Below are 14,675 nucleotides of genomic sequence, written 5' to 3'. Positions count from 1 at the left end.
GATTTCCACCCCTTTTCTCAAACTTAGGTTTTCTTTGGCAGATAAACAAATTAAATGAGAATGCTGAGTATTCTGAAAATGTTTATAAAAGTCTGTAATAATCTTATTCATCATATTTGGAGGTTTTAAGTTTTCAAATAGAAAAGACAAATAATATAGTCAAGATGTGACCTCATATATTTTCCACCAGCTACTTTTTACAATATAATCTATGATAATAACATTTGCTTTAAGTCATCTTAATTTCTATTCCATAGAGAAAAAAATTTAAAAGAAATCTATTACCATCATGTAGAAAGCATTGAAAGTCCATGATTTCCCCTCAAGATTCAGTTATTGTTTTTGATTCTCTCCTTAATCTATTTCATTAACTACTCTAAATTACTCTCTAGGTCTTTCCATTCCTTGACAGATTTATGATTTCTTTCCAGTAAGAAGCAGTGGCTTTATTTAAAAAATGGAAAATTTCAAACCAAACATCATGCTATAGTTTCTTTCCAAAGTATCCTCTGCTGTCAGATCCTTTCCATAATAAGGAATTATCTTTTTGAAGCACTAAAACTATACGAAACCATTATTCAGAGAAGATGGAGCAGCCATAGTAATCAATAATTACTCCACCTTCTTTCATTTTATTTTCTAATTCATTGATTTTTATCTTCATCCGAAATGGGACCTTCCTACTCTTCATCAAATCTATCACATAACTGTTCTTGTGTTAAATCACTCATTTAAATATATAATATACGTGTTTTGATGCAAATTCTTTATCTGATGTGGTCTTTTTCACCCCAATGTACATGTGAGCAAAGGACACCTTGTGGTCACAGAGGCACCTGCCCTTCCCGGGCCACTTGCTTTCAACTTGGGAGAACAGGCTTACGATCACTTCAAAACTGTGATCATTGTATCCATTGCCTTTAGAATAGGGGTTTCAGTTTCTTTCCAGATTGATTACATATTGTGTCCTATTATGTACTCTAAAGTCCCTCCCAGATAGGGTTATTAAGCTATTCCCTGTACAGGACACTCTATTTTCTATCTCTGTACATTTGCAGAAGCTACTCACCCTTGCCTGGAATGCTCTGCCTCCTCACTTTTGGCTTGTATAATTCTAGCTTCCTTCAAAGATCAGCTCAAGTGCCACTCATCATTCCAGAAGTCCTTGCTCCCCCTCTCATACACATTGCTGTGCATTTTTATACTCATAAACACACACACACACACACACACACACACATTGTATGTACTTACTGTGAACTTGCTATAAAGCCCCTGACTCTAGTAGAAGGTTAGCACTTTGAGGGCAGGGACTGCCTCATTTTTTTATTCCCTAGCACCTAACAAAGTGACTGATAATAGTCAATAAATAATTGAATTGTCATCTGTGATTTCTAGAACTAGTTGGAGAATTCCCCTCTTCCAGAGATTTTATAGAGTAAGAAAATTTCTATCTACCTAACATGACTTAGCTACAGGCCAACCTGAAACCATGGGAATAGACTAACCTGTCTCCTTAAGGCCCTTTCCGAGTCTTTGAATCAGATTCTGCAAGGAAGTAGATACGTCTTATCTCTTATTTCTGTTCCAGTGACAGTGAGGGTAAAATAAAATTCAATCTCCTAACACATAATAGAAATCGTTGACTTCTGATGCAGCACCTCCTTGTGCTACACATCCATCAAGCCAATTTATTCCTCCCTTGAGAGGAATTCATTTATTGCATTGTTAATAATGGGTTGCATGTTATGTGCATTTCTGTAGAGGCTTACAATAATTTTGTTCATCTATTTATTTTCTATCAATCCAAACTCTCTGTCCTGTGTTTCAGGTAGGAGGTTGACTCTAAGTACAGAGCTGTCTATATTATACATTCAGTATCTGCAGATAATTGGTGGTGGCTGGGAGATGGGATGGTACTGAGAACTATAAAGAGAACAATTAATCCATCAGTAATCTCTTACTAAGTACCTACTCTGTGCCAGGCACCAAAACAAATTGAAAAATGTTTATCAAGTAACATACTACTGTAAATTTTCAAGACAAAAATATAACAAACCATTAAATCATTCTGAAAAACAATAAAACCTTCCCTTCAATGAAGTCTCTGTAAATGGCCAAGAATAATAGATTTAGCCAGGTGTTCTTGCCTGCTGGTCTCCAACTGGGAAGAAGATCAATTTGATCATTAATTTCTGGGACATCCTTTTCAACAACTACAACAAATGTTTCTTAGCAGGATTATGGAGACAGTGGAAAAGAAAGCCTGGATGAGCCACCCAGGCCATGAGCCCTAGAGGTAAAGAACTGTGAATTCTTGGCCCCAGCGACAAACTTTTAGGTGATAGCCAAGGGGTAAGATGAAAGGAAGGAAAGCATCCAGTTCCAGGAAGTGTGGGAGTCTAATCAGCTGTCTCTTTTATCATATAAATGTTCATCAGGTAGCTGTTAAAAAAAGGCTGGAGACAGGTTTTAGCTCAGCCATCCTTTTGAGTGACCAAGGCAATTTATAGAGCCGCTTGCTGGATGTGAAGAGGTCTGAAGGCACAGTCTAGGAGGGCCTGTCCTAAAAGATTAAAGAGACATTCTGGGAACCAAAGTTTATTTGGAATGGACTGACTGTGCCTGGCAGAGCCTGGTGCAAGCTGTGAACTCGATGCCTCCTCCCAGAAAGAATGGCAATAGTGCCTTTTATGGTCCTACCCCTACGAAGTTGAAACCAGTGGCATCAGCAAGAGGTGGCTTTGCAAAGACAAACTCGTCTCCTTTCAGGCATGCCAGCTAGCTCTCTTAACACATGAAGTACCGCTGAGTAATTAGCCCTAAAAGCTTTTCACATAGTGACACATAAATGAAAGCACTAATGCACAATTACTGTAAGCGCTGCTAGATTATTGGTGCACACATTGAAGATTGCCAGGCAATTAGATACTTCATTGTTGGACCAATTTCTGATCCAAAGGAGCCTTCAGCTTCCAAGTTCCCCACATAAATGCTGTATCATGTTTGGTTTTCTCCCCACCATACCCCCCGCCTTGCCCCCATCTTACTAGAGCAGAGGTTCTTGATCTGGGGTTTGTAAACTTTGGGTTTTTTTAAAGCATTTTTTAAACTCTATTTCAATGTAATGGGTTTCTATTGTGATTTTATGTATTTTATTTTATGTGTGTAAAATCATAGTTCTGAGAAGGCTCTGTAGACTGACTGCCAATGGGATCCAAGACAGAAAGTTCAGGGGACCCTTCACTAGAGGTATAAAGTGCATCAGACATGTCACTGTGGGTTTTATTGATCTCATGTATCAATGTGATCAGATAGACTATTGTGGAATCTCTAGTCCTGCTCCTGTGAGAGGTATATGCAGTCTGTTTCCTCTTTGCTGCATTGGGACCTATTGCTTTACGTAAGCTATGTACCACCTGCTGAAGGAAAGGTTTCTGGGGCAGGAATCACAGACATTAAATCAGGAATAAGATGAGCAATAGTGTCAGTGTCAGTGTGACTCAGGGCCTGGTTTAGCATTGGATAAACTAGTGGGTCAGCTCTCCTGCTTTGGGATACAGCTGGTGCCAGTGGAGATGGGGTGGGGGGGCACCAACACCCCATGAAGAGGAGGGTGGCCGTGACAGAGCCCAGCTTGGCTGACCCACACCAGCTCTTCCATGACATGATCTCGGCCCATGGGTCTGGGAACCATCCAGTCCACCAGGCCCCCCGGGGGGCCTGGGGTCCCCTTCCCCCACACAGCCGGCCTTCCTCACTGACCCGTGTCCAACATGACAGTGGCCTATGGGAGCAGCCTGGCTGCCCATGGCAAGGAGCTGGTGGACAAGAATATTGACCACTTCATTCCTGTCACCAAGCTGAAGTCCTACTTTGTTGTGGACACAGTGTATGTGGGGAAGAAACTGGGACTCTTGGTGTTTCCCTACCTGTACCAGGTTTGGGAGGTCTAGTACTGGCAGGACATGCCTGTGGCCCCGAGGTTTGACATCAATGCCCCAGATCTCTACATTCCAGCTATGGCTTGCATCCCATACATCCTGGTTGCTGGCCTAGCACTGGGAACACAGGACAGGTTCTCCCCAGACCTCCTGGGCCTGCAGGCTAGCTCAGCCCTGGTGTGGCTCACAGTGGAGGTGCTGGTTATCTTGCTGAGCCTCTACCTGGTCACTGTGAACACAGACCTCACCACCATCGACCTGCTGGCCTTCTCGGGCTCCAAGATGATTGGTGGGGTCGTGACTGGCCTGCTCTTTGGAAGGACTGGCTACTACCTGGTGCTCAGCTGGTGTTGCCTGGCCATCTATGTCTTCATGATCCGAACGCTTCGACTGAAAATCCTGTCCGAAGTGGCGGCAGAAGGTGTCCTGGTGCGGGGGGCGAGGAACCAGCTCTGCATGCACCTGACTACGGCCATCGTGGCTGTCCAGCTGCTCTTCATGTACTAGCTCACCTTTCACCTGGTCAGGTGAGGAGCCCAGGAGGCTCCTTGGCTCCCCTTTTCCCCTGCCGCTGCTCAGGCCAAGATCAGGACTGAGAGGACCAGGCCACTGACCTCTGCAAATGGGAGAAGCTCGAAGTGGAGCCCTCTGGGGAGGAGGGGTCCATCGCTCTGGACTGAGCTGCCCGCAAAGTCCCTGGCACTTTGACTGGAACCTGCCCCTCCTCCACAAAAGTTCATTTCCTCCTTGCCTGTTTTGCTTGAGCTGAGTCCCAGAGCCTCCCCTCCCTCCCCCCACCATCTCCCTCTCCTTTCCCAGTCCCCATCCTCTAAGGTGCTTAGAGATCATTAACTGCACAATATACTCCAAGCTGGGGCTGCTCACCCATGGGCGTCTGTTACAGGGCAAAATAAACCCCCTGGGGGGGTGTTGCCGAGTGAAAAAAAAAACAAAAAAGAACCGGCTAAATTGAAGGAACATGTGGAACCTGAGGCTGCAGCCAGTCACATAACCCGGGATTCAGGCAATTGAAAAGAAACCTGGGAGAAGGTCTTCAAGAACAAGTTGGAGGCAAACTGACCCCAGAATCAAAGTACTTTCATGACAGAAGAAACATTCTGCCCCACACACTTCCTTTTTAGATAGGGGCCAATGCCTGAGCAAGGCTTGGCTGGGAAGACTGTAGGAAGAAACAAGTGGCAACATCTTCCTGCTATGAGAAGTTTGGGTTTAGAGGCCTAAATGCTGGTCTGCTGAGCCATAATTCTTTTTTTTTTTTTTTTTAGTGAGGCAATTGGGGTTAAGTGACTTGCCCAGGGTCACACAGCTAGCAAGTGTTAAGTGTCTGAGGCCGGATTTGAACTCAGGTGCTCCTGACTCCAGGGCCGGTGCTCTATCCACTGCGCCATCTAGCTGCCCCCTGAGCCATAATTCTAATCAAAATGTATTTTGTGCAGCTACCAGGAAAAAAGAAGAAGTCTCTTATGGACAGAAGTTTTCAATGTGTGTATGTACATACATTCGTAATTATTATAAATTTTTTCTACGGAACCTATGACTTTCCAGAATGGAAGAGGTATGATCGGACAAAAGAAACAAATAATAACCCAGCAAAACTACTTGAAAACATTGTCAAATTTCTAAAGTAAGGGTTCTTTAGTCTCGGACTCAGGCAGCGTGGTATAAAGGGCAAGACGCTGGATTCAGAGTCAATCAGATTTCTTTCTGTTCGAGTTCTGATAAAGTATTTAGTTAGCTTTGTGAACCTAGGGGAGTCACCAAACCTTTTGGGGACTCAGTGTCTTAATCTGTAAAATGAAAGATTAGCAATTGATGACCTCTAAGTTCCCTTCCAGCGCTAAAATCTATGGTCCTAAGCCTTTGATAAGAGAGGATGGCACGAAAGGATTGTAAAAGCAGCAGCTGATGATTTGCTATCTCCACACTCTCTGATGTTCTCCATGCCTAAGATCTCAAGCTTGGTCACCAGCATGATCCAGGATGCACAGCGTAAACACAGACTCACCAAGTGGATTGGAATGTCGTCCATGTGTCAGAGGCTCTCTCCTGAAGAGGACCGACTGCTGCATTTTTGACTCATTCACCCCTGTGCTTCCTTGTGCCAAAAACAGGATGAGAATTCCATCTAATTGTGGTACAATGGTGGGAAGCATCGGAGAAGAAAAAAACACTGGCTGTGATGTAAGAAGACCTGGGTTCAAATCCTGCTTCTGATGCTTACTACCTTTATGACTTTACAGAAGATACTGAACCTTGGACCTCAGTTTCCTTATCTGTAAAAGGAGTGAATGACCTTTGAAATCTACATAGAGATTTATGTAACTATTCAGAGGTCTTTTGGGGTCAAGCCTATATCTTTTTGTTACTTCTGTCATGAAATCTAAAATCCCCTGTTTGGCTCTTAAACCTTCCACAATCGGGTTCCTTCTTGCCTTTCCAGTTTCTTTACTACTCCTTATACCCCATTCCTGTACCCTGTAGGCCTCAGTCCAATGACACCGGCCTTGTTGCTGTTCCTTGCCCAAGACTCTACATCTCATGACTCTAGACATTTTCTTTTGCTGCCCCCGCCCCCAACCCCATGTCTGTAACTCTCTCCCTTCTCATTTCTACCTCCTGGTTTTGCTAACTCCCTTCAAGTCTCAGCTAAAATCTCATCTTTTAAAAAGAAATCTTTCCCATCCCCTTTAATGCTAGTGCCTTCCTCCTATTGATGACCTCTAATTTATCCTGAATGTAATCTTGCTTGCATATAGTTGTTTTGTATGTTGCCTTCCCCATTAGGCTGTGAACTCGACAGCAGGAACTGCCTTTTGCCTTTCTTTCTCTCCACAATACTTAACACAGTGTCTGGCATATAGCAGGTACTTAATAAATGCTTGTTGACTGACAGACTCAGTAATGTAGCCATCCCTCCTCACTTACCAGGCATTCATACTCATCCAAGTGGGTCCATTGGATTAGCCAATAATAATAATAATTAAATAAGCAAGCCCATCATCATCATAACTAATAATAAAGGGTTTATTAAGTTCTAAGTGCCAGACAGTGAAGGGCTGTGGGTAACAGTGCAAAGAATGAAACAATCTCTACTCTCAAGGACCTTAAGTTATAATAGGGAAGACAAGTACATAACTAAACATATAGCCTAAACATGAAGTTAATAAACACAAATGTAAACCAGTTTTCTTAGTGCCCACACATCATTACCTGGCCCACAGTCCTGTGGCAGTTGGCATTCACACTGTTTTTAAAAGTATTTTTAAAGTATTTATTTTATTCTGATCTTAAATGAAACAAACATTTCCATAATACAGTAGAATAGTATTAGAGAATAATCCTTCCCCTCCCCCCTCCCAAAGGTATCAAACAATCTGATATGGGCCATACATGTATAATCATGTAAAACATCACCATACTTGTCACTTTGTACAAGCAAACTAAAATCATAAAAATATATATATATATATAAGAATGTGAAAAGTAGTAGCATGCTTCAGTCTGTTCCATCAATATCAGTTCTTTCTTTGGAGGTGGATAGCATGTTTCATCAGTAGTCCTTTGAGATTGTCTTGAATCATTGTGTTGTTAAGAATAGTTAAGTCATTCACAGCTCTTCATCAAACAATATTGCTGTCTCTGTGCACAATGTTCTCTTGGTTCTGCTTACTTCACCATACATCATTTCATACATGTCTTTCCAAGCTTTTATAAAGTCATCCTGCTTGTCATTTCTTATTTCACAATAATATTCCATCAAAGTTTGTTTAGCCATTCTCCGATTGATGGGCATTTCTTTGATTTCCATTTCTTGGCCACCACACAAAGAGCTGCTATAAATATTTTTGTACAAATAGGTCTTTTTTTCTTTTGTGGGATGTCTTGGGATATAAACCAAGTAGTGGTATTGCTAGATCAAAGAGCATGTATAGTTCTAGAGCCCTTTGGTCATAGTTCCAAATTGCTCTCCAGAATGCTTGGATCTTTTCACAACTCCACCAACAGTGGATTAGTGTCCCAGCTTTCCCACATCCCCTCCAACAACCAATATTTTCTGTTTTTGTTATATTTGCCACTCTGATAGGTGTGAGGTGATACTTCAAAGTTCTTTTAATTTGCATTTCTCTGATCAATAATGATCTAGAGTATTTTTCATATGATTATTGATAGTTTTGATTTCTTTGTCTGAAAATTGCCTATTCAAATTCTTTGACCATTTATCAGTTGGGGAATGCCTTGTACTTTTATAAATTTGATACATTTTTTCAGATATTTGAGATATGAGGCTTTTTATCAGAAATATTTGTTTTAAAAACTCTTTCCCAATTTGCTACTTCCCTTGTAATCTTGATTAAATTAGTTTTATTTTTGCAAAAACCTTTTAATTTTATATTATCAAAACGATCTATTTTATATTTTGTTTTATTCTCTATATCTCCTTTAGTCCTAAATTTCCCCCTGTCCATAAATCTGACAGATAATTCCAAACTCCTTTAATTTCCTTATGGTATCATCCTTTATATGTAAATCACGTACCCATTTTGACCTTACTTTAGTATACAGTGTGAGATGTTGGTCTATACTGAGTTTCTGCTATACTGTTTTCCCGTTTTCCCAGCAGTTTTTGTTAAATAATTAGCTTTTGTTCCAAAAGCATAGATCTTTGGGTTTATCACATATTAGATTACAATAGTCATTAACTATAGTGTAGTTTCTATGTATTCTATTCCATTGATCTACCTCTCTATTTCCTAGCCAATACCAGATTGTTTTGATAATTACCGCTTTATAGTACAATTTGAAATCTGGTACTGCTAGACCACCTTCTTTTGTATTTTTTCATCGATTCCAATAATATCCTTGAACTTTTTCCAGATAGATTTTATTATTTTTTATAGCACTATAAAATATTTTTAATATTTTGATTGGTATAGAACTAAATAAATATATTAACTTAGGTAGGATTGTCATTTTTATTATATTGGTTCTGCCTACCCATGAGCAATTCATATTTTTCCAATTGTTTAGATCTGACTTAATTTTTGTGAAAAATGTTTTGTAATTCTAGTCATATAGTTGTTGTGTTTGTCTTGAGAGGTAGACTCCCAAGTATTTTATATTGGCCACAGCTATTTTAAATGGAATTTCTCTTTCTATCTGTTGTTGCTGGACTTTATTGGTATTCTTCATTGATTTGTCTAAACCCCTATGTCCTCTTTCCCAACCACTGGTGTCACAGAAATGAAATAAGGGTTCCCCATGTCTCATTCAACCATAGTGCCCAAAAGAGATCCCATTCTGGGTTCTTCCAACTTAGAATGTCTCTAAGCTTATCACCTCAAGTGAATATGCCCATTTCATCAGAAGCTCTCCACTTTTAGCCCTGGATTCCCCCAGGTGTCACACCACCTTTCTTGAGAACTTGTATTCTTCTTTTGTCTCTGATGTTATAGTCTTCTTCAGCATTCCTGGATCAGAGGCCTGCCAGAAACAGCCAACCAATCCCAGGCACATTCCTATGAAAAATAACATAGAGGGGCAGCTAGGTGGTGCAGTGGATAAAGCACTGGCCCTAGATTCAGGAGGACCTGCGTTCAACCCCAGCCTTCAGACACTTGACACTTACTAGCTGTGTGACCCTGGGCAAGTCACTTAACCCTGATTGCCCTGCAATAAAACAAACAAATGAAAGATAACATAGAGGAATAGATGAGAAATGCCAAGGAAGGGTGAAAATATTTTCAGTTTCTGCTATTCTAATATCAATACATGGGAAAAGCTACACAGAATAAAAGACACCCCCCCCTCCAGTTCTGTTGTGGAAAATCACTCTTGTCTCTCTTCTATCTTCCAGGTTAATCAGCTCTGCAAAAGCAGTCTAATGGGCTAGCCAAAAAGAGTAGCAGATAATTGTTCTTAGCTTTTCCAGCCTGTCCCAAGGTTGCTGGCAACATCTGTAACCCTCACATTCTCACAACATAAGTGACCTACCTTCCTTGCAATGGATGCACCATCAGCTAATTGTGATGATGCACCTAGCATAGAGTCTTCAGGGTAATACAAAGTAGAATTACAAAATGTTGTAAGCACACAAAACCACTACGTATTTTCTGTTTTTAAAATTAACAAGCACTTATTTTTCTTGTTCCTGCCTCCTCTTTTTCAACTGAATCAAAAAAGAGAAAACAGAACCCTCAAAACAAATATATAGTTAAGCAAAACAAATCCCCAGATGGGTCATACCAAAAAAACCCCCCAAAAAACAAAAAACCAAAAAAACCCATGCTTCATTCTTATACTTAAGCTCTTATCTTCCTGTCAGGAGCAAGTTAGCATTCTTTAAATAGTTTATTTGTGATGATCAGCATTCTTAAGCCTTTCAAAATTGTTCATTTTTGCCATGTTATTATTATAAGTTGTCCTTCTCATTTCACTCTGTATCAGTTCAGACAAATCCATCCAGGCTTCTTTGAAGCCATCCTCATTCCCTGATTTGAAATTGCTCATTAAAGTACATCAGCCAAAGGTTAGTTATAAGTAACAGTGTGATGGTAGGCATACATTAAGAATTATTTTTTTGGGCGGGGGAAGGACAGAAAGGTAAGGGAATACATTTCTTCTTTTGCCTTTAGGTCTAAGCGCAGCTTGAAGAAATTTCAGGAAGTACAGGCAAGTTTGTATAGAAGGATAGGACTAAGACCAATGGATGGAAGTTACAGGGATTTATTTTAGCTCAATATAAGGAAGAACTCAACAATAAGAGCTACCCAAAAATAAAATGAACTGGATTGTTGAAGTAGTGAGTTCTCTGTTATTGGAATCTTTGTATAAAGTCTGGGTGACCACTTGTCAGGGATACTATAGAGAGGGTTTATGCTTCAGGGTAGGACAAAATGAGTTTCAAGGTTCCTTATGACTCAGTTTTTGTAATCTCTATGCTGACCAAAGGGACCAATTACAACAAAAGTACGATGGAAAATAAAACTTGCATATTTAAGGGGTAGTGAAATACCTATTGCTTTCTACTCTAGCAAAACTAGTTGTTTTCTCTCTGTGACTTAACAGTTATCCACTTGGGCCATCTTTAGAGTCATAGTCATGGTTACCCTAGGCCTTCTCTGTTGTATGAATATGTTTCATCCTCTTGGAGTGTTCATTCTGTCCTTTTTATATTCTTTTTAACTGAGCCTTCTACTTGAAGACTCCAGATATTTAAAGATATCAATTATGTGCCCCCATGTCTTTTCTCCAATTACTTCAACCAAACCCTTTCCAATCCCCTTAGTATCTGAACTCACTCTCCTGTATGTTTCTCCAACTTCTTAATGTATTCTGAAAATGAAATACCCCAAACCGAACACAGTTACTACAAATGGCATTTGACTAGGGTTAAACACAGGGAAATTTTCCTGTCTGTCTGTCTGTCTGTCTGTCTGTCTGTCTCTCTCTCTCTCTCTCTCTCTTTCTTTCTCCCTCCCCTCCCCTCCTCTCTCTTCCCCTCCCCTCCCCTCTCCTTCTCTCTTCATTCTCCATTGTGCTTCTAAACTTCTTATGGAAAATTCTAAGATATTGGGTAGCAATTTCTCATTACTGAAACAGTTGCTTTGATTTTATCTAAAAGAATGATGGTTTCCTAAAGTGGAAAAGAAAATGATTTCCCCCCATTTTCTGAAACAAGGCACATGACTGTAGCAAGTATTGAAATAAATCCATTTTGTTCAATCCCAGCAATTCTTGATTAGGAAGAAATCAGAGTTTTTCAAAGAAACAACCAGAAAGTAGAGGATAAAGCATTGCCCTTCAGAAAACCTATTATTTAAAGAGAATGAAATGGCATATTTTTGGTTCAAAATACTGCAGTCATAAGATTGCAAATGACATTTCTCAGGCTCATCAATCATGTTTTTGATAACTGAAAGTCAGAAATTGTATTTTCCTTATGAACAATTGATGATTTGAGAGAAAAATCCAGGAGGTATGATTGATTATCAATGCATCCATTGAAACTTTTTCCAAAGTATTCTTTCTGGTAAATTAGATCAGAGATATATTCACTAGCATGTAACCATGTGTGACTGAGATAGGAAAGATGCTAGGAGATGTACTTTTCTCTTTACCCCTTTTACTATCCCTCATTTTGAAAAAGGCCAAAAGGCATACTCGCCAAGAATAGAAGAAATAACTAGGGACTGAGGACAAGGATAGAAGTTGCTTACTTTTGGCAGACTGTGACTGTCCTAAAGATTTTATTCATAGATAGACCTGGTGACTTCTAGGATTTGTATTTCTAACAGTTCCACCTCTTCTTCTCTCCTAATTATATATCAACACACATATATACATACACATATACATATATACACACATATATGTGCGTGTTTGTATGTATATATATATATATATAATTCATTTATCAAACATTTATTAAGTATCTACAGTGGCATATCACTTTGCCAGATGTTGTTAAACCCAATCCAACCTATTTCCTAAATATCTCCTCTTTGGAAGGCATTGTGGCAGGACAAAAGCATCAAAATGAAAAGTTAAAAATTTAATCACTTTTTTCTGTGTTGAATAGACAGGGAATTTTGAAACACCCATAAGATTGATTTTTTTTTCACTTTTCATCCCACTGGTTGACATCATGTAGAAATAACTTCAGTATTCTATAATTCTGGTTCTCACATTGGCAAAGAAAAGAAAGATGAGATAAAATAAGGTGCTTTATTTTCTTGAACCATTTGCAGAATGATCAGCAGCATCTAATGAACACTGGGCTTAGAATCAGCAGGCCCATTTGATTCCTATCTTGGCCACTTATTGGCTATGTGAGGTTGGTTAACTCTGCATCTATGAAACTCAATTCCCTCATCTGTGAAATGGTGATAATAATTCCTCTATTATCTGCCCCATAGAATTTTTATGAGGATCAGAAGAGATAATGTAGAAAGAGGACTCTGTCACCAGAAAAAAACACTTTGTAAATATGCAGCAGTGCATGATAACATATAGGAAATTCAAGTACTCTTGAAAAATAATTTGGTGATCCATAATCAGTTGTAAGACAACTCTTATAAGAATTTGGGATCTAAATTTTCATGACATGATTTGGCTAAGTGATTATAGTGGGAATTGTTATTTTCATTGTTATCAGAACTGCCACCAACAATCACCACTATTATCTCTACTAGATTAGGGCTCTGTGTGTATGTTGTACACGTGCACATGTGTGTTATATGCCTGTGAACTTCCAATAATGACATTTTCCTTGGCTTTTCACTATTTGATTCTGATAGACCCTGGCCTACTTCTTATTAAGTAAAGATAACTCATTATAGTAGTAAATAAGACATCTCCCAAAGCTGATGCATTTGTTTTCTGAGCATAAAATGTCGTTACATTCCCAATTTTCTGAATCATTGACTACTTGCCTAATGCAGTGTAAATCCAAAATCAAAACAATCCATTACCATCCCTTCCTTAACAATGCTCTGGTCAGAAAGTTGGAGTCCACTTGATTTTTAAGATTTTAAACTCTTAGACCTTTTGTCTATTGGACTTGAAGATTAAAGAAAGAAGCTCAGGGGAGTGCCAATATCTGTCTCGTTCAAATTCAGTGCAAGCTGTTTCTTTTTAAAATCAACAATGATGTAAACTGTCTTCATATATTTCTACTCTTGTTCTTCTACCAAAGAATTGGCTTGGTCTTTACTGGAGGTGATCACATTGATCCTTTGGATTGAATTATCGAGTTGATTTTTTTTCATTTTTAAATTTTTTTATTGATTTCAGTTTTTTTATCCTTCTTCCAAATAGTTTTACCATTGTAAAGACATCCCTTTTATTTAATCCAAGCCTTGATTCTTGTTCCACCTGTCATTTAACACTTTCCTCAGACATCTAGTGGTTATTGGAAAGGTCATTTCAAAGTTCCTTTATGTACTTGACAAGAATGGGTACCAATATAACTTACAGAGATGACTAAGGGTGAAGACTGCATAATAACCCTGACAAATTTCTTGAGCACTTCATAGATAGGTACTAGACCTGTGATTTAATTAGAATAAGATTCAATCACTTTCCAGGTGATTCCATACCATGCCCTTTTTCCTTTTCTTCCTTCCCACTGATAACTGTACCTCTGGGTCCCTGGCTTTAACAGGTGAGCTTTTTACTAATCTTACATATTTGTAAATATGTAAACATCCAGGCATCCACAACACTTCCTAACTGAGTTCACAAATTTTAACCTACTCTCCCGACAAAATCCCCCATTTTCTAGGACAGGAACTAACTAACTTGTTTGTATTTATCTCCCTATAACTTAGTACAATTACCGGCACATAGTAAATGTTTAGTAAATGCTCTTTCTAACTATTTCTAATCCATTTTTCTTCTTTCCTTCCTTCCTTCCTTCCTTCCTTCCTTCCTTCCTTCCTTCCTTCCTTCCTTCCTTCTTTCCTTCTTTCTTTCCTTCCTTCCTTCCTTCCTTCCTTCCTTCCTTCCTTCCTTCCTTCCTTCCTTCCTTCCTTCCTTCCTTTCCTTCCTTCCTTCCTTCCTTCCTTCCTTCCTTCCTTCCTTCCTTCCTTCCTTCCTTCCTTCCTTCCTTCCTTCCTTCCTTCCTTCCTTCCTTCCTTCCTTCCTTCCTTCCTTCCTTCCTTCCTTCCTTCTTTCCTTCCTTTCATCATCTACCTATCTGCCAATATAAAT

The 14,675-nt window shown here is 39.4% G+C and overlaps 1 protein-coding gene and 1 pseudogene across 2 annotated transcripts in view; both read left to right on the top strand.

Annotated features, from left to right (window-relative positions):
• Positions 1-14,675, top strand: part of PLPP4 (phospholipid phosphatase 4) — a 227,514-nt gene that overhangs the window by 120,185 nt on the left and 92,654 nt on the right. The gene's annotated exons all lie outside the window — the stretch shown is intronic.
• LOC122741458 lies at positions 3,605-4,475 on the top strand (annotated as a pseudogene).

The sequence above is a fragment of the Dromiciops gliroides genome, chromosome 2 (assembly GCF_019393635.1).
Source record: "Dromiciops gliroides isolate mDroGli1 chromosome 2, mDroGli1.pri, whole genome shotgun sequence".
In the NCBI taxonomy this organism is placed as follows: domain Eukaryota; kingdom Metazoa; phylum Chordata; class Mammalia; order Microbiotheria; family Microbiotheriidae; genus Dromiciops; species Dromiciops gliroides.
The sequence above is the reverse complement of the archived record's forward strand: the minus strand, read 5'-3'. Positions and strand labels throughout refer to the sequence as shown.